The 20,313-nt window shown below is 39.3% G+C and overlaps 1 protein-coding gene and 1 pseudogene across 3 annotated transcripts in view; one reads left to right on the top strand and one right to left on the bottom strand.

The window, feature by feature from the left end:
• Positions 1-1,306: 1,306 nt before the first annotated feature.
• Positions 1,307-12,792, bottom strand: LOC104869968 (annotated as a pseudogene).
• Positions 12,793-12,994: 202 nt separating this feature from the next.
• Aass (aminoadipate-semialdehyde synthase) overlaps positions 12,995-20,313 on the top strand; it is a 64,591-nt gene continuing 57,272 nt past the window's right edge. For all 3 annotated transcript variants that reach the window (XM_010635347.3, XM_010635349.3, XM_010635348.3), the window contains exon 1: positions 12,995-13,108. The gene's annotated coding sequence lies outside the window, so the exon portion shown is untranslated. The remainder of the gene's footprint in view (positions 13,109-20,313) is intronic.

Consider the following 20,313-nt stretch of genomic DNA (forward strand, 5'->3'; position numbering starts at 1 on the left):
GAGCATGGACTTCAATGTATGAGCACTGGGATGATACAAGCATTCAGTTCATAACACTGGTGCTCTTTAGACCACAACTTGGGAATGGCTTGAGCTTATATTCTTGGAAATAATCTTTATTGGTATATACTTTACAAATGACCATAACTACATATTTCAATGACTTTTTACAAGTGCATACAGTCACAGAACTGCAACCAGAATCAAGATGTGCAATAGTTCTGTCTACTCAAAACTTTCCTGATGCCCTGTAGTCAATTGTTTCTCCCAACCCTGAGCTCTTGGAAAACACTGATCTGCCTTCTGTCACTATATTTTCTCTTTTTAGAATTTCATATTACTGGAATTTTACCATGTGGAATTTTTATTCTTGGATTCTTTCACTTGACATATTACTTTTGGGATTCATGATGTTGTTCATGATGTTCTGTTTCAGTATCCACCCTCCACTTATCTTTTTTAAAGTTCATATATTATTTTATTGATTCATTCACCAACTGATGGAATTTGAGTTATTTCTAGGTTTTGATTCTAAGAGTAAATCTCCTGTAAACATGTTATTGAAAGGGTTTTTTTTATAGACAGACTTTATTTCTCTTGAATAAATACCAACGTGCGGTAAAATAAGAGTATGTTAAAATTTTAACAAACTCTATTATTTGTTAAATTAAAAATTTTTTAATAAAAAAGAAAAATGTAGACAAGAGAAACCTCAGACTACAAGGATAGAAAGCAAAGCTTATGGAAAGAAATGCCATGAAGTGTGTTACAAAGATTCTAAATAAAATGTTATTAGTTGTTTTCTTTATATTTCCATTTAAATAACTTTACCATAAAATTGGTGTTACTCATCTATTTTTAAAACCAAATTCATATCTCTCTCCACATTATGTTAAGCTTCCTGCTCATAATGATTCCAACATCTCACATGTGCCAACTTTTAGTATGACAATCCACGCAGAAAAATAACAATGCCAGTCAGGTGAGGATCATTAATGCACAGATAATGTACACACACTGGCCAAAAGAACTAAGACATTTTTTAAAAGCTGAAAAGAAAGCAGATGTCAAGAAAACTGGGTTATTTATTACTAAACAGGTCTCAGCTATTAACACACATGTTCCTTACATTAAATAATTATTTCTCAACAGAGACATGTCAGACATTTAGTTTTTCAGATTTATCCTTCCTGGACCTATTTCCACCCATCTCCCAAAATGCACCACTAGGCATGAGTATAATGTCAAGTGGGCAGAAATTTACATGTAACCATCCAACCTTGGGCACGGAGCTGAAGACATCTATTTAAGCTTCTGTTACCGTTTACTGTCCATCAGGTCTTCTGGATCTGACTCACTGTCCCACCCCCTGCTACTGACTGGTCAGTTCCTGATCGATCAGCTACTATCTGGTTTACATTAGCACCAGTAGTTTCTGTTGGGTCAAGGAATGCTTTGTAATAACTGCAGATACATCCTCGCTATCACTACTGGAATCTGATTCGGTTTCTTCAGAGGAGGTGTCTGACGCCCTGCTGAAGATGGTAACTCGTGGTCTTCTTTTCCTTCTCCCTGTGACTCCTCTCATTTGTGCTGTCTCCACTAAGTTGCAAATGCATGAAAAGGTCTTCCAGAGAAGTGCCTGCATCAGGGGATGGTGTGGCAGGGCTGGCCAGCTGCTCATCTACTGACGTCAGGGGCCTCACAGCAGATGACACTGGAGGCTGGACAGACTGTGCTGACATGCTGTCAGCACCATCATCGGCAGAGCTCTCTCTTGTTAGGGTTGCATCACAGTCCAGCCTAAGTCCGTCCAGCTACTCCTTCTTTGGCATATCTATTATATCTCATTTAATCTTCCTGCAATGTCCATGTTCATTTCTCTTATACTGAGCTATATTTTCAAGATCAGCAACATACAGAAACCCCGCAATTAACATTTCAGTATTCTTTTTACCTTTGGAAAAAGCATCTTCCAGCTCTGTATCAGTGCACTCATCATACTGCCACCACCCATTTCTTCCTTCATAATACCACGCATATTCGCCATTCCCTCTGCTTGCTGCCTTGAGTTCTTCTGGTGACAGCAAGGTTGGCTTGTCAAGTAAATCCTCAGGAATTTCTTGTTGACAAAAGGAGCTTCACGTCTTGGAAAGAGAAACTGTTTGGTATTTACACATGTGTGTTCTGTTTATTTCACTTAAGGGTATTGCCTCAATATGCATCTATTTAGCTGTAAATGCCTCAGTTTCTCATTCTTTATGGCTAGTACTCCATTTTATTTAAAAAAAAAAGACACATTTTCTTTCAGCCTCCCATTGATGGGCAATTGGGCTGCTTCCAAGTTTTAGCTATGATGAATTAGGATACTATGAACATGGGTGAATATATATCACTGTGCTATGGTTCTTTTGAAAACTTTTTGGGGAAGATATCCAGTAGGGGGATAGCTGGGTCAAATGGGAACTCTAATCCTAGTTCTTTGAGGTATCTCCATACTGATTTCCACAGTGGTGGCACCAGTCTACACTCCCACCAGCAGTGGGAAAATGTTCCTCTTTCCCCACACCCCTGCCAGCATTTGTTATTGGCTGATTTCATGATAGCAACCATTTTTTCAGGCGTGAGGTGGAATCTCAGCATTGTTTTCAATTGCATGTCTCCAATGACCAGTGATATTGAACATTTTTTCATATGTTTATTTGCTGCTTTTAATTATTTGTCTGAGAAATGTCTATTCATTTCAGGTGCCCATTTTTGGATTGGGTCTTTAAATTTGGGAGGTCTGATTATTGTAAGTTCTTTATATACTCTAGGTAGTAGACATTTGTCTGAGGAAGAGCTGGTGAAAAGTTTTTTCCACATGGTGGGTTGTCTCTTCACACTGTTGCTGGTTTCTCTTGCTGTGCAGAAGCTTTTAAATAAGAAGACATCCCACTTGTTGATTGTGCTAATTCACGGACAACTGAAATTTTGTTCATAAAATCTTTTCCTATGCTAAGGTCTTTAAGTGTTCTATGTAACATCTCCTCCAGCCAGTTTAGTTTTTCTGTTTTAATATTTAGATATTTAATCCATTTGAATTTTAGTTTAGTGCATCCTGAGAGATATAGGTCTAGTTTGAATCTTTGGCAAGTTGGAACCCAGTTTTTCCAGCACCATTTATTAAAGAGGCTATCTGTTCTCCAGTGAGGGTGGAGAACTGGCTCCTTTGTCAAAGATGAGGTGGCTGAGTATGTCTAGAGTTGTCTACAGATTCAGATCTTCTAATCTGTTCCATTGATCTTTAAGTCTGTTTGCCAGTACCATGCTGTTTTATCACAGTAGCTTTGTAGTATAGTTTCAGGTTGGGGGGTCGTGATACCCCCTACCTTGTCTTTATTGCCTAGAATTCATTTTGCTATTCTAGATCTCTTCATGTTCCAAATGAATTTTTGGATTGCTTTCTCAAGGTCTGTGAAGTATGCTACTGGGATTTCAATTGGGATTGCACTGAATCTGTGTAGCAGTTTTGGAAATATGGCCATTTTCATTATGTTGATTCTTCCTACCCAGGAAAAAGGGATGTCTTTACATTTTGAGATATTGTCTGTAGGCCAGGGATTTAGCTCAGTGTTTTTGTGGCCTGCCTCACAAGCACAAAGACCCAAGTACAATCCCCTGTACCAAAAAAACCAAACCAAACCAAACCAAACCAAACAAATATATATAGTCTTCAGTATCTTTTTTTTAGAGTGCTGTAGTCTTCAGAGTAGAGGTCTTTGATTTCATTTGTTAAGTTGATTCCTAGGTATTTCAATTTTTTGGGTGCTACTGTGAAAGGAATTGTTTCCCCCCTTTCTCAGTGAGTCTGTGTTTCATGCACAGGAAAGCTATTGGTCTTTGTGTATTAACCTTCTATCCAGCTACTTTACTGAATTTGGTTATAAAGTCTAGAAGACTTTTGGTGGAGTTCTTGGGGTCTTCTAAATAGAGTATCATGTCATCTTCCAGTAATGACAATTTGACTTCTTTATTTCCTATCATATTCCTTTTATTTTTCTCTTGTCTAATTGCTGTGGCTAATGTTTCCAAAACTATATTGAGCAGAGTGGTGATAGTGGACATCCTTGTCTTGTTCCTGATTTTAGCATGAGGGATTTCAGTTTTTGACCATTTAGTATGATATTGGCTGTTGGGTTTTCATAGATGGCTTTTATCAGATTGAGGAAGAGACCATCTATTCCAATTTTTTGGAAGGTTTTTACATACATGCAGTTTGGGTTTTGTCAAAGGCTTTTTCTGCATTTATTGCGATGATCATATGGTTTTTGTCCTTGGCTCTATTAATATAGTGTATTACATTTATTGACTTGTGTATGTTGAACCATCCCTGCATCCCTGGGATGAATTCCACTTGGTCAGGGTGTATGATCTTCTGTATTCTATTTGCCAGTATGTTATTAAGGATTTTTACATCTATGTTCATTAGAGTGATTGGCCTATAGTTCTCTTTTTTGGTTGGGTCTTTCTCTGTTTTGGGGATCTAGGTGATGCTTGCTTCCAGGAATGATTTCAGAAGTATTGCTTCACTTTCAATTTCATTGACGAGTTTAAACAGGAGTGGCAGTATTTCCTCTCTAAATGTCTTGTAGAATTTAGCAGTGAAGCCATCAGGACCTGGATTTTTCTTAGTTGGTAAATTTTTTTGAGACAGGGTCTCACTATGTAATTGAGATTGACCTGGAACTCACTATGTAACCCAGGCTGGTCTTGAACTCACAGCAATCCTCCTGCCTCAGCCTCACGAGTGCTGGGATTACAGGTGTGCACTACCATGCCGGGCTTAGTTGGTAAGTTTTTAATTGCATTTTGAATTTCACTGATTGATATTGGGCCATTTAGAATTTTTAGGTCATCTTTACTCAAATCTAATAATTCATACATATCTAGGAATCTGTCCATTTCTTCTACTTTTTCTATCTTATTTCCACATAGGTTATCGAAACAGGTATTGATGATCCTCTGGATTTCTGCTCAGTCTCTTGGAATTTCACCCTTTTCATTCCTAATAGCATGGGTTTCATCTTTTTCTCTCCTTTTTTTAATAAGGTTGGCTAAGGGTTTGTCAATTTTGGTTATTCTTTCAAAGAACCAGCTCTTGGCTTCATTGATTTTTGTATTGTTCTCTTAGTCTTCATTGCATTAATTTCTGCCCTGATCTTTATAATTTCTTCCCTTGTGTGATCTATGGGTTTGCCCTGCCCTTCTTTTTCTAGAATTTTGAGGTTCAGCATCAGATTGTGTAATTGAACTCACTGTTTCCTAATGTGAGTATTCACTACTATAAATTTTCCCTTGTAAGACTGCTTTCATTGTGTCCCATAGATTCTGATATGTTGTATTGTTATTGTCATTTAATTGTAGGAACTGTCTATTTCTTCTTTAATTTCCTTTGTGACCCATTGGTTTTCAGGTGTGTGTTGTTCAATTTGCAAGTGTTTATGATTTTTGTGATTTCTTTTGCTGTTAATCTCCAATTTCATCACACTATAGTCTGATAATATACAGGGATAACTTCAATTCCTTTGCATTTACTTGAACATTTTCTGAGTGAGTATGTGGTCTGTTTTGGAGAACAATCCATGTGCAGCTGAAAAGAATGTGTATTCTGATTTTGTGGGGTGGAACACTGTAAACATTTGTTAAGTTCATTTGTTCAAAAGTTTGAGTTCTACTATTTCATTGTTTATTTTTAGTGTGGTTGATCTATCTATTTGTGACAGTGGGTATTGAGGTCCCCCACAACTATTAAATTACTACTTATATGATTTTCATGTCTGTTATATTTGTTTTATATAGTTGGACGCACTAGTGTTTGGTGCATATATATATATTTATGATTGTCATGTCTTCCTCTTGGATTGTACCCTTTACAAGGATGTAGTGTCTTTTGTCTCTCTTAATCAGTGTTGGTTTGAAATCCATTTGATTTGCAAAGAGGATAGCTACTTCTGCTTTTTGGGGGGGTTCCTGTCACATGGGTTATTGTTTTCCACCCTTCAACCTTCAGTCTTTGAGTTTCTTTTTGAATTGTGATTCTCGTATGCAGCATATTGTTGGACCTTGCTTCTTGACCCTTTCTGCCAGGGTATTTCTTTTGATTTAGACCATTAATATTGATGGTTATAACTGATATGTATTGACTTATCCTTGTCATGACTTTTTATTTTTGTTGGATTCTCCCCCTTTTGTTTAATTTCTTGTTGTGCATAATGGATTCATTCTTCTGGGCTTCCTGGGGTTGTGATCCTCATTGTCTTTTCCTAGGATATTGTTTAAAATTTTTGGGAGTGTTGATGTAGTATTCATGAAGTTCCTAAGGTGTCTTTGTCATGGAAGTATTTTATTTCTCCATCAATTTTGAAAGATAGTCTTGCAGGATACATAAATCTGGGTTGGAGTTGTTTTCTTTTAGGGCTTGAAATATGTCACTCTATGCTCTTCTTGCCTTGTGGGGTTGTGTTGAGATGTAGTCTGTGATTCTGATGGGCTTTCCTCTGTATGTGATTTGTTTCTTTTCTCTAACTGCTTGTAGAATTGTGTTCTTGTGTTGGGTTTCTGGAATTTAACTATCATATGCTTATTGTAGATTTATTTTGATCATGGCTAGTTGGAGTCCTATAAGCCTTAATTATCTGATATTAAGTTATTTTTCCCTATTTCAGAAGTTTTCTGCCATTACTTCTGTGAACATTTTTTATGTCATCTGCACTCTCTCTTTCTTCATTGATTCTGCTTAGTTTTATGTTATTCTTCTTTGAATCGTCTAGCAACTGCTGGATTGATTTCTTGTGGTCCCTTACTATTTTTAACAGATTTTTCTTTTCCTGGTCACTAACTGCAATCCTATCTTCTACATCTGAAAGTCTGTTTTTGCATTGGCTTGTTCTGCTCTGTAAACTTTCAATGGAGATTTAAAAAAATATTTTTATTGGTACATTTTAGATATACCATACAGTTATATTCATCATCACGATCTTGTACCTTTACATGATATACCTTGGTTCTTATTTTTTCCCTATTTCCCTAGCCTCCCTTTCCCTCCTCTACCTTTCCCTATTTACAAAGACTTTATTTTCATTTTATCCTTTTGTCTTATTTTTTCTCTTCCATTTTTACCTTTCCTCTACCTCTTCCATTTGGCCAATACCTTTAGACTTTTTCTTCCTTTTAAAAAAATATCAATTATACATTTTGACCCTTATTTACACTTTCAGTTTGTCACATCAGAGAAACCATATGGTATTTACACATTCAATGGATTTTTAATCTCCTGGAAATCTGTTTGCATCTGTTTTATGAATTCCATTTGTTTTCTATGTTGGGATTGCATCATGTTTCTCATCTCCTCTATTTTTTAAAAAAATCTGTATCTTCTCTAGATTTATTAATCACATCTTATACTATGGGCACAATCTTTGCTGTTATCTGAAAAATTATTTCAGATTTCATTGTTTCCATGCCTGCTTTTATTGCAGGTTTAGGGAGTCCAGGTGGTTGAGTATCAGATTGTTCTATTTCATTGCCCTTTGGGGTTGCCTTAGGTGATCTGGAAGTCTGGTTTTGAGAGTTGTTTGTGTGTCTTCTCTTTTCAACAGATACAGCCTGCTGTGCCTTTTTTGAGGTTACTTTTTGCTCACCCAGTGGTCTTCAATTTTCACCAAGCCACCAAGATGCCTTTTCTCTGCTGCTCACCAGTACACCAATTCCTGGGCTTAGAATGGTGGCCTTCTATATCCCTGAGCAGACCTGTTGTCTGGGCGGGTTTCTGGCTGGGGCCTGTGCACACTTCAGATGGTATCTAGATGTGCCTCTCGCTGGTTTCCCTATATAGCTGTTGTCTGGCAGGGCCTTTGGTTGGAGCTGTGTACCTCAGTTCCTGTTTTTTTCATGGGCTCTTGCTAATGTCTCCAGGCACTTATCAATGGTATCAGGGACAGCCTCTGGCTGTTACTTATGCACCTGTGTAGTTCTTTTCCAGGTGGGCATTTGGCTGTGGCTGATTACATGGTGAGTGTCTGAGTGAAGCTGTGCACCTGTACAGCTCTTTTCTAGGTGGGTCTGCTACTTAGGTGTGCCTAGGCCTCTGGGCTTGGGGTGGTACCCTGACTCAGATAAGCCTACTGCCAAGTTACTCTGGTCCACAAAGCTGCTCCTCGTGATCTGCATGCACTTACTGATGGTATGCTGAGCTGCTGGATGAATTTTTACTTTTTTCATAAAGTTCTATTTATAAAATATATAAAATATAAAATACTTTATTATTTGGGTATGCTATAGATGATATTGTAAAAATTGGTGTTCATGTTTGAAATACACAATTTTGTGAAATAAATAGAACAAATTTAGGAGCATGCTGGATTTCTTCTTTCCAAACAGGCACCTCTTCACTCCTTATGACTCATTTGCTTAAGGAGGCCATCTGAATACAATGAAAAGGGAAGGGAGGATGAAACAGAATGAAATGGTAATCCCCAACATTAACTCACATATAATCTGAGGATATGCATTAGCGGACCTTCTTGACAATCCTGTGTTGTTCCCCCACTGTTTGACTGGGGGAAATGAGGCTAAAAGAGGCAAAGGGACACCCTAGTGAGTGACAAGAGAGGAGTTAGGTCTAGTGTTATTTACTTCTGTGCTCAAGGTTTTCACTGCTGCTTTTATAACTTTTCAGGAAGAGCAGCAGTAAAGAAGAACTAAGTGAGATAGAAGACAGAGCCAGTGAAAGAGAAAGAGAAGCAGCTTTGGGAGCCCAGTGTCAACTTTCTGGTTGTGGGAGCAGCACCCAGTTGGGTGGGAGGGGTTTTTCATATTGAAGGAGTCTGAGGGGTTGACAGTGGGAGCTGATGGGATATATCCAAGCCCTCCATTCCCACCCTGGGACAGGGGATCGAACTCAGGACCTTGCACTTTCAAGGTCAGCATGGCACCACTGAGCTAAATCCTATGCCCCAAGACTTGTTTTTTTTTCCCTCTCTTCCATTGTCCCTTTTCATTGTGAAATTTCCGAGACCTGCCACTTTTATTACAGCAAATATCACTACGATGAAAAAAAAATGTTTAAAATTACCTATTTTAAAAAATAATATTTCTCATGCACACATTTTTTTCGAAATTCCTGAGCACATCAAGCATTTGAGCAGTATGCTGAAATTCACAAAATAAGCAATTTTGGCCAGGTTATTGTTTCCTCTTGTTGGAAGCTGGCCTGAAGTGTGTAGGATTTCAAAGTAAAGGAGGAGAGAAGTGAACAGCCTCTCAGGTCCTTGACGGAATTACCATGGTCCAGGACCCTTTCCCATCATTGTTTATGTCAGAATTCATTTTTCGGCAGTTTTTCCATGAGAGTTCAATCTTTTTTCTTTAAGTCCAAAAGCAGCCTAGATATCCATCAACAGATGAATGGATAAAAAAAATGTGGTGTAAATATACAAAGTGGAATATTATTTAGCCATTAAGAAGAATAGAGTTATTTCATTTGCAGGAAAATAGATGGATCTTGAGAGTATAATGTTAAGTGAAATAAATCAGACACAGAAAGTAAAATATTATAGGGTTTCTTTTATATGAGAATCTCAAAATATAAAAATGTAAATGATCCGGGTGTGGTGGCGCATGCCTATAATCCCAGCACTTGGGAGGATGAGGCAGGAGGATCACTGTGAGTTTGAGACCAGCCTGGGCTACATAGTGAGTTTCAGGTCAGTCTCAACTACATAGTGAGACCCTGTCTCAAAATAGCCAAAAAAAAAAAAATGTAAATGAAAGTGTTTAATAATTTCTAATTGGATTTACCGTGATGAGTCATTTGATTCATTCATTTCAACAAGGAGTGACTGAGCACCTTCAATGCCGGATATTCTCCTTCAAACTCTACAGAACTTTGGCCCCCTTCTCACCAGCTCTGCCCCCCACCCCCAGTAGGTGGTAGCCTTCATGAACTCTTCTACTCCTCTGACTTTTCTTAGAGTACCCCATTAGTAGAAGGCACCAACAGGAGGGGAAGTATGCAGGAGGAGAGTGAAATAGGGTTATGCATTCCCTGGCCAGAGGTATCTATGGCCTAGAGGCCATAACCTGCCTGAAGCTTATTTTCTACTTCCGTAAGTTAAATGTTACTGCAACACCACCACACCCCATCTATTCAGGTACTGTCTATCTGCTGTCACACTCCCATCATCAGAGTTTGGTAATAGTGACAAAGATGATATAGACTGCAAAGCCTTAAATATTTATTTTCTGATCCTTCATGGGAAAATGCTTGTTAGCTCCTGCCTTAGAGAGGTCCCTCTTTCGGCAGGGACAGTGGTTCCTTAGGCAGTTTCATCCCTGCCCCAAACACTGCTTTAGAGTGCCACTCCCTATTGCTATAGCTGCACCATGTTAGAATGGAACTCTGGTCCTTGCGCTTGCAAGGTAGGCAGCAGAACCACTGAGCTAAATCCCCAGCCCCATTCGAAGTTTCTGAACCATCTGTTCCTCTGGCTCTGTTCAAGCCTGTGGATAATTAGCGCTGTTGCTTGTGCCATAACATGCCAGAAATCTTGCTCCCTTCTTTAGCTTTTGCACGCAGTTTGGCCTTTCATGCCTTCTAATTTATTCAGTTAGATTTTACCACCTCTGTCACCCTGACACCCTGTCTAACCTACTATATGGGTGGTATTGTAGTGAAGACATGAGGAAAAGAAGCAATAGCAGGTGAGGGGTGCAGACAAGATAAGTAACTATCCCATAAAGACAGCTGTGATAAGTACAGTAAGAAAGATACATGAAAGAGAGAAGGTTCACAGAGAAGTTTTCATCAGTGATGTGCAATTTGAGCTGAGCCTTAAAAGATGAATTAGTTTTAGAGAAGAAATTATTTTTCTGAATTAGAATTACAGATAAGTGTACATACAAAATCAGATCTTAAGGGAGAAATAAATGATAATTTCCAGGGTTTTTGGCACTGTGTTGAATGCTTTGGCTATCATGATGTTTTGTACTCCTAAAGACTCCATGAAGGAGTTCCTATCATTACCCTATTAATGTACAAGAGAACCGAGGCTTTCTTAGAAAATTGAATTGCCTGTGATAACGACTCTGTGGGAGAAGTTCGGATTCTTAAGTAGACCATTACATCTCAGGGAGAGAGTAAAGCATAACCTGTGTTTCATCGTTGGTTGAAACCTGGTTTTGATGCAGAAATGAAATGGACACAGTTGATTTTGGCCATATCTTGAAGCAACTAACTCTGTGTGAAGAATTTTGGACTATTTTTCTTGAGTAGCCTATTGACCCTGAAGCTTTTTGCTTAGACGATGAGAGATTAAAGTTTCATGCTTGAAGGAATCTGACCTAGGAGGCTAGGTGGTGCCTAAAAGGGGTTTGAAGTAGGGAGATGGTGGTTGGTTTTTAAAGGCCAGCATGAGCATGGGTAAAGTTGATAGGCAGAGAAAGAACTGAAGCAAACATGGTTTTAGTCTGGTGAAAGATTGAGTAGGAAGGTGGTGACATTAGTCACAGAGCTGGGAAACACTGGATGAAAGGAAGGCTTCATTGACTTATTGATTGATTTTGGCATTCACAGGGAGTTACTTGGGCAGAACCTGAGAAAGGGGGCCCTATACCCGTGAAGAAAGTGCTGGGCCTCTTGGTGAAATGTAGTTTATGTTTGCAAAGTGTAATTCAGTGGGGCAGGTGGGAACTTGGATTTGTTGACCCCTGGCCAGTGAAACTTGCATCTCCATCTTCAGGACCTGAGTCTAGTGGGCCCGGGCAGGGTGCCAAGCAGTCACAATTGCCTGTAGCCTTACCATATACCACGGTCACGTCCTGACATTCTCAGTACGTGTTATGTTTGCCACTGTGGGAGTCTTCATACAGCCACATGCCAAAGTTTTTCACCCACAGGGAATTTCTTAAATACCTGCCTGTAACAGACAATTTTCCCTGAGGGCTCCTTGTCTTCTTTAGCTGAAGTATGAAGCACCAGAAGCAGGATTTGGTAACGACTTGATTCTTAGAGACAACTTCATTAGGTGCAATGATCCCTCAGAATTTCGAAGGGTGACTGGGGTTATTTGTGGACTGCAAGCAAAGCCACCCCACCTTGTACTGTCACAGTATATTGGAGACCTGCAAGGCCATCCACAGAAATCAGGGAGCCTGTGGAAGACTATTAGGAATTTGATAGCCGTGTGAAACTAATGATACAGAGAAAAGCTCCAACCTTACTTCCAGAGAAAATTCTAATTTTCTTTTCAATTGGAGACACAAGCAGAGTCTCAAGCGTGTTTTAGGCTCGCAAGTATTTGTTGATAGTACAGTTCAATAGACAGACATATCCGTGTCTGGTAGGAGAAAAGTGTAAGCGGTGGAGAAAGTTGCAAGCAGTGGAGGGCCATAATCTCACTTGGGGATCAGGAGAGTTTTCGCAAGGACTATCAGGGCTTTACAGGCACACGGGACTTTGACTACACACAGATGTCCATTTATTGAGTGCGGGTGGGTTACACTAGGTTGAATTTCTCAGATTCTCGCCTATCTGGCTTCTAAACTCTTGTGAGAATTGTCTCCGTCTTCATAGGCTTTTCAAACTGAAACTTCTCTGAAACGCGCACATCGTTAAACAAACTGAAGCTACGTGGCCTTGCAACTTTTTTCCAGGCGACATGAACATTTGTTTAGCAGATAGTGCCTAGACCCTTTGCGTCTTTTTTCATCCTCGTTGGCTTTCTGCCACGGGAGGTAACAAACCTGGTCCATAATGGTGCAGCGAGAACAGGATGCCCTCCGCCGAGTCGCGGGTCAGAGGTCTGAAAAGTTCTCGGACTCAAGAGGAAGAACAGGGGCTGGGCCTGACCCCGTACCTGGCCTCGCCGCCGATTGGCAGAAAAGAAGGTAGTTCCCGCAGGGCGCCCGCCGATTGGCTGAGGGAGGAGAGTCGTGACGTCAGCAGAAGTTGAGCAAGCACCTCCCCTTTCCCCGACCCCAGCCCCATTTAGGCTGGGAATTCGGAGCCTTCCCGTTCGGACGGGAACTCAGGGCCGGAAGGAGCCAGGGGGCGTCCCGAGCGGACGAGGTGAGGAGGGGGCCGTCGGAGGTCGAACCAGTGGCTGGCGAGGTGTAAGCCTGTGAGATGCGCTTTGGGATCGAGGACTGAGGCCAGCGGTCCGCCCGGGAGGTCCGGGGAGCGCGGCTTCCGGGTCCAGCGAGCGGGGAAGCCTCCCCGCAGGCCGGCGAGGAGGGCAGGCGCGCAGCTCTGCAGTTTCCGAACGAGAAGGGGGCGGGAGGGCGACTCTGATTTCCTTTCTTTCTTTTGGCGGGGGTGGTGCTGTTGCTGGGGGGATAAACGATCGGCGTTGAAGTTGCAGAATGCGCACCTCATTCGTGCCCGGACTGAATGCTTACTTAGGTTAACTGCGGCCGGAGTGGTGGTGGGGACTGCGAGGCTGTTCGCACCTCCTCCCCCGCCCCTCTGGCTTAGCCAGACTCCGCGGGTGAACTTCTCACGTCCGGCGGGGCGGAGAGCCCTCTGTGCGCAGGGATGTGCTGTCTTCTGGCTCCCGAGACCTTGGAGCGGCTGTGCCGGACGGCTTGAGCGCTCCCTCGAGGAGGGGGAGCAGGGAGAAACACTCGGTCGCCTACCCTGCTCGGTTGAATCAGGCTAAATGTCCAACTTCCAGAAAAGGACATGAAGTTTTGAGATACTGACTTCAGGGGAATGGGAGAGGAGCGTTGGAAGGGAGATAGAGACAGACAGAATATAAATTCAGTAAAATGAATAAGGACGAACAATTGTTGCTATTGTGGGTCGTCAGTTATTGGAATATGAGGAAGGTGTAACTGGGATTATGCCCACTATCTATACGTAGGGTTGCAGTGGTTTTCCAGCACTTTAACAAACACACACGCAATTCGACGACAAAGTGTCTGGCTTTGTGTATTTTCCTTCTTGCACTCTCTTCCTTCCTCTCCCCATGAAGATATTAGTAGGGCCACATGATTTTCTGGCGTTGTAGCTTAGTTGTCATTCTGCAAAGTGACTTAGAAGGACAAAGGTTGAAACCTATTTGCCCACTCATCGAGAAAGTTATACTTATTAATCTGTTTTATTGGTGAAAGTCTAATTTGAACTTTCTTTGCTGCTGAAAAAAAATTTTTTTTTTCTAACTGGTCCTTTAAAAATTAACAGGACTTTAGTTCAAGATTGCTGAAGTAATTCTTGGTACGTAAGCAGTTTCCATCTATCAGATTCATTCTCTCAAATTTTCTTTTATTAAATTTCTCACAAAAATAATACTATAAGCAGTGGTAAATTTTCTGGGTGAGGACACACATTTCATTAGGCAATTCACTGAATCATAGAAACACTATTTGGAATGGAATATAAGCAAAAAATATTACTATATTCATTGACTCTAAGATGCCATTGCTTGTAAACTGTGTCCCTATTTTAGAGATGTCATAATGTGAAAATATTCATCTTAAATTTGATGAAATACAGGGTTAAAGGGCACATCAATTTGTCTTGAAAGTCCATGTCTAAGAGTGAATTTGAGGAACAAGCTTACCAGGTCGTACTTTTTTTCCCTGAGAAAAATGCAAATATATGAGGTGTGTGTGGAGAGAGGGAGAGAGAGAGAGAGACAGAGAGAAAGAGAGAGAGGGAGAGGGCAACGGAGGGCGGTGTCTTCTGGTGGGATGACTGTGCTCACATTTGAGGAAAAGGCAGGCTTGGAGCCCTTTCCTTTTTTTTTTTTTTTTTTTTTTAACATTTATTGAGTGTTTATGGCATGCAAGGTTGGGTGCAGCACTGTATGCATATTAGTTCAATTAAACTTCACAACAACAGCTTTGATAGGTGGATGTTAATATGATTTTATTTTCCTGATGAGGCACAGACAGGTCAAGTTAAAGACCAAGGTCACAATGTAAGTTCAGGTGTCTTGGAAGCCAGGACATCTGTGAATGAGAAGAGCCAGTATTCCTTTGCCACATCCACCCTCTGTTGCAAGCTCTGGCTCCTGGTCAATCAATGCAGGTAGTGCAAGTAGCTTAGGTAAATGTCCATTGTGTCTTTGGTGTTTTGTTTTTCTGATGAGTGTACTTCAGTTAGACGTTCATAGCTAGAAGGCCTGTTTATGTCCTAAAGTTCAAATGTGTTTGTAATCCACAGAGCTCCATTACTACTAGACTCAGAATCAGACCGTTTGTTTTGACAGGGATTTTTGTATTGTATTTCAGCCTGGATGAGGAAACTAAGATCAAGAGGAGAAATCCGCAGCTAGTTCTGTGTCTTAGATCCCAAATCTGAGTTTTTCCAGCCATGCCATGTTATGTTTCATAACATTCACTGGCCTAGAAGATCTTGGTAGAGAACAGAGCTTTCTTTGGCAGCAGGAAGGGACTGTGAATTCCAGTTCTTATTCATTTTTCTGCTGCATAGGTCTTTATGATTTTTATTGAAATTTGCTCATTTATTTATTCATCCTTTAAAAATTTTAACTGATAATAAAAACATAAAAACTGTGCATATTATATATAAATGTATGTACATATCATGGGGGTTCAAAAGATGCAGGAAGGGGGAGGGTGAAGAGGGGAGGAGGTAAAAAAAAGAGTTAAGAAATGTCGTCTACTTATAACTTGCTCTGAGTTACTTATAAAAAAGAAAAACTAATACATATTTTCAAAATTAGATCAGCATAAATTTTGATATTGCTATTTAAAAGAATCCTATCATGAATAAAGATATATTTTACCAGGTAAATACAGTACTGTTACATATTTGGATTTTGTGTTTTAGATATAGACCTATTTTTAAATGAACAGGAACGTTATATAAAAAGTTACCCAGTATATAATAACCATAAAGCATAAAACTACTGATCTAAAGCTTGCTATGGTGCCAGAAGCTAAGTCCTCTACATATATCATCTCTTACAATTCTAAAAATTACGAGGTTGGTATTATGCCAAGTTTTCAAGCTATAACTGAATTTCAAAAAGTAACATTACATTGTCTGTAAATGGTGAATCTGGAATATGAACACGCTGTAGCTTGAAAGCAACCACTGCCCCCTAAAAAATCCTTAATATCCCTCAACTATTTTTCAAACCAGGAAAAAGTACATGATGACATCTAACATGTAATGACAGAGTAAGTCCTTGATTCATCACGCCAAAAATCTGCAAAGTTCATACAGAACCCATGATGAATGTAATTGTTATGTACTACAAACTTGTACCAATTAAAAAAAAAGATGAAAGAGAGCAGGAAAGAAAAAAGAGAGAAAGTGAAAAAAAAAAAACAGAATTAAGATGTGTTACGTACATGTACCAACTATCCACAGTGAATCTAATCATTACGTACTGCACATATGTACTAATAAAAATAAAATGTAAAAATTGTATATATTAATAGAATACCATATAATATTTCTGTACATGTATACATTATGAAATATTTAAATCAGGTTAGAACACATCCATCTCTTCAAACATTTATCATTTCTTTATGGTGGAACAGTCAAACTTCCAGCTTTTTGAAATGTGAAGTATACTGTCTTTATGTATAGTCATCCTACTGAGCAATGTTATTTATTCATAATTCTTTTTTTTACAACATTTGAAGTTTTCCTATGTGCCAGACACTAAGAACAGAAGTGAATAAGTCACTGCCCTGCCTATTCACAGTTCAGCAAAGAGACAGACATGCAAGCAGATAAGCACTTTACTTTCTTTCTGGTACATGGGATCAAAGTCAGGACCTTGTGCTTGCCAGGCAGGCCAGCGAGCTACTTCTCTGGCAAAATAAGCAGTTTGAATAGACCTCCAATTCAGGACTGATTTTGTATTCCATCTCAGTGAAGCATAATTTTCAAGAGACCAGGGAATTACTGAACTTATGCCTTTGCAGAACTTTGAGCAGCTGATGGGCTTGAGAAAATATTAATATTAAGCTTAGTAAATCTTCCCCCAAAGTGAGCTTAAAAAAGAGACAACTCTGGTGAGGTATTTTATAAAGGATTTAATGTGAATGCTTTTAAGGAATGCATTGATGCAAACGGAAATGAGTGTGGAGGCTAGTGTTGCTGTAAGCTCAACTTTAGTTCTAGCAGGCTTTGGGGTTAGTATTTGGATTAGCTCTAGGCCATCATCAGAAGCTCTGTTCATTTTGGAACTCTCTGTGCCTCTTAGGAATATTTTGGTCTGATACCAAATATGTACTGCAGGCCAAAACTCATCATCACAGAGCTGCCTGTGATGGTGCTTATTTATATCTACCAGGGCTCCCTGGGAAATCATAGTTTTTTAGAATATGGTTGCATTTTTTTAATGACTTGGAAGAGCAAATATAATTTGTATTTCTCATCAGTTGACTTATTTTCTTCTCTGAATTCTACATTCATCCTTTTTTAGTCTCAATATTTAATTAAGATGTACTCTTACTTATTACACACATTTTGACTTTAAGAAATCTCTCAGCCTAGTGCGGTGCCACATGCCTATAATCCCAGCAGTAAGGAGGCTGAGTCAGGAGGATCGCACGAGTTCTAGACCAGCCTGGGCTACATTGTAAGTTCCAGGTCAGTCACAACTACATAGTGAGATCCTGTCTCAAAAAACAACAACAAAAAAAGAAATCTCTCAGTGTGATCTGGTAGTTTCAGTTTTGGTCATTGAATGTAATGGAATTGTTTTAAAGATCCATTCAAACAATGGATTATTTTATTTTATTTTATTTTTTTGGTACCAGGGATTGAACTCGGGATCTTGTGCTTGTGAGGCAGGCAGCAGAACCACTGAGCTAAATCCCTGGCCCCAATGGATTATTTTAAAGAATTGTTTTAAAAAATGGACAAATATCATATTTTTGACTATGGGGGCCAGGCATGGGACATTTGGCTTCATTTTCTTTAATAATGAATGTGTATTTCTTTGTGTTCCAATGGAAGTGACAGCAATTAAGAGAAGTTATGCTTAGACTTTCAATCTTAAACAGTTGCATTTGCTTGCACATTGCTCTGTTTGGATAGGTAGATGGTAAGTGTAAGGGAGGCTCTGGTTGAGTTAATGCTATGGAAAAAATTGAAAAGATTTAAAGAATCTTTGATATTTGATAGAAAAATAGAGAGCTGTATGAAGACTTCTTCTTTCCCCGCTCATGGAAATGGCACAATCCAAATATCTTATTTTATGGCTCAGGAACTACCTGAACAGTCATAGGGAAAGAGCTTAGTTGAGATGCACTTAAGAAATTATACTAACTGGAACAAAAGATTGTATTGTTATGTCTTATCCATGGAGGCTTGCAAAATTCTTTTTGTGAAGTGTAGAAAACTATTTTGATGGGTCTCCCTGTTCTGATTTGTATTATCAGGGTTTAGATGATCTTTTTTCAAGTCCTTTCACACTGTAACATTAGCTCTATCCGTAATTGAAGACTAATCATCAGGTTTTGGTTGGCATCATTTAATTAAATAAAACTACTCCATCCCATTCCCTAAGACCCCATGAAGATGGGCACGAACAGGATTGCTGCTTCCTTATATCTTTCCCAAGTGCCTAACATAATACTGTGCACACCTTGAGGAGCCTCAAATATTTCTTGAATTAAGATTAAAAAAATACTCATGATCTGTGGAAAAAAGACTGTATTTTGATAACTCTATCAAAAAATACTCTGAATGCATTATGTTTGTATTTTAGTATTAGCAAATATTAATTCTAAAAACAAATGATTCACTCTTTTATATGAATAGAAATATTGTACAGAAGACCAGCCTGCTCATTGTCTGAAAAGATCTGCTTCACCACTTCTGTTCTGAGGATGGATTTTCCTCTAACTTAATCTTTTGTAGACATACCTGACAAACTCTGCCTTAATTTCTTTGTGTGATTTAGAATTATTATGCAGTCGAACACCATGGAAGAGTTCATGCTCACTGAAAAGAAATGGTGTGATATGTATGGGGTGCCAGCTTTGTCCCTCTGTGTCTTTGTCTGTCTAGCTCTATCCGATACCTATATCATCTATCTATTGATCCATTCATCTACCTGTATAATGATGGTTTCTTTCTCATTTTCTTAAGTATAGAAAATACAAAAAAACATTCAAACATGTGCTTTTCCCTGATTCTTGAGTATGCATTGAAAAATGAGGTAAGCAGTAATAAAATAAATTCTTAAGTCTCCTCCACTCCCAGAAATGGAAAAAGGCATAAGATGGTATCATACATGTGTTAGTTATTGTCTTTTATTTTTTAATTTTAATTTTTTTTCACTGAATTTATTGGTACTTTTTATTTATTTTTGTTTTTGTTTTTTTGGTACCGGGGATCAATCTCGGGACCTTGCCCTTACGAGGCAGGCTGCAGAACCACTGAACTAAGTCCCCTGCCCTTGGTACTTTTTAAAGTATATAGTACAGTTACATTTATCATTGGGATCTTGTACCTTTACATGACAGGTCTTGGTTCTCATTTTTTCCCCATACCCCTTCCCTCCCTTTACCCCCCCCCACAAAGACTTTGTTTCCATTTTTTCCTTTTCTCATAATTTTTCTTTTCCCTTATTTCCTTTCCCCCTACTTTCTCATTGCTTAGACACAGTACCCAACACCCACGACTTAAAGTAGGTGAGGTTTATTTTGGCTCAATTTGTAGAGATTTCTGTCCATAGTTGGCTGGCTCCAAGGTAAGCAGCATGGCAGAAGGGCATCACAGAGGAGAAACGGTTTATGGTAAAGTAGGCAGGAGACAGTGAGACTTTACTTTCTGTTTTTCTTCCATTCAGGCTGCAAGCCTATTGGTTGGTGTCTCCCATACCCAGGGTGGGTTGTCCTTCAGTAAGTCCATCATCCGCTTTAGAACCAATTAGTGGTCAAACAGTATCACACACCCATGATCCAATCACTCCCAAAAGTCACACCTATTAGTGCAAGAGGCTTGGGGGCGGGGTCTAGATATAATCCATAATAATAGAGTAACTTCTCCTATAGTTAGCAAAGGTTCTATTCCCTGATTGTCTTCTTGTCTTAGTACATCTCGGTGCAATTCACTGTAAAATCCCATGACTTGTATGCCAATCCTAGATATTTTAAAATGCATACTATGATGCTGTTTTGTTCCAGAAAACATAGAAAAGAAATCTTTAAAATTTTACTTTTATATTTGAAAGGTTGGTCTTCATGGGTGGAAAGAAAAATTGGTAGAACTTTCAGAAGTATCTTTTTCCCCTCTTCTGTTTATGTGACACCCTCCTTTCACATTTTATTTCCCTC

This window comes from Fukomys damarensis, unplaced genomic scaffold (assembly GCF_012274545.1).
Source record: "Fukomys damarensis isolate Sample0158 unplaced genomic scaffold, DMR_v1.0_HiC HiC_scaffold_4, whole genome shotgun sequence".
Lineage (NCBI taxonomy): Eukaryota > Metazoa > Chordata > Mammalia > Rodentia > Bathyergidae > Fukomys > Fukomys damarensis.